The 708-nt window shown below is 30.8% G+C and overlaps 1 protein-coding gene across 1 annotated transcript in view; it reads left to right on the plus strand.

Annotated features, from left to right (window-relative positions):
• Window positions 1-708, plus strand: part of LOC119587380 (uncharacterized protein DDB_G0271670-like) — a 7,504-nt gene that overhangs the window by 2,411 nt on the left and 4,385 nt on the right. The window lies entirely within an intron of this gene.

Raw genomic sequence — 708 nt, forward strand, 5'->3', positions numbered from 1 at the left:
TGTGGGTAATGCCAGAGGGGAATGAAAGTCCAACTGCAATAAAGTTGAAGTATCTACGTGACATGTTTTTTCCTTGATATATAATGATTTATTCATAAATTTTTATATTATGTGGTAATGTATAATGATGAAAAAATATCCACGAGCTGATATTTGCACAAGAGAATACATACTTTATTTCAGTAATCATAACTTATATTGTATTTGTCGCATAATTGGTGATAAAAATATGATATATTGAAATATTTTGAAGAAAATAGTTGCTTTATTACTATTAATTCCTTACTCTCTTTATGAAATCACTGGAATACTATTGAAAAGCTTTACTATTTCACGCTTGGTGAATGCATCTACTTTTCATATTTGATTGAAATCATGATGCTTGGTCCTGTCGCATGAGGCCAATACCTGTCATTTATAAACCAAATTGTAATATTTTGTTCTGTTAATACGAAGCGATGGAAATAAGTGACTTTTCTCAACAAGAATCCTTATTTGACATAATAGTAAAACATTAATAAAGGTACGGAGTTGAGGATTTTTTCATAAACATCCCTGATACATTTTCATAAATGGGGCGTGTTGGGCGAGTATGTTCCCTTCAAAAAAATACTTGTTAAGTGTTAAGTCTTCCCGTAACCGTAATGGTACAAATTACACTCGTTTTTAAGAGAAGACTAAAGATCGTAATCACTGATGGATTAAGCA

This window comes from Penaeus monodon, chromosome 22 (assembly GCF_015228065.2).
Source record: "Penaeus monodon isolate SGIC_2016 chromosome 22, NSTDA_Pmon_1, whole genome shotgun sequence".
In the NCBI taxonomy this organism is placed as follows: domain Eukaryota; kingdom Metazoa; phylum Arthropoda; class Malacostraca; order Decapoda; family Penaeidae; genus Penaeus; species Penaeus monodon.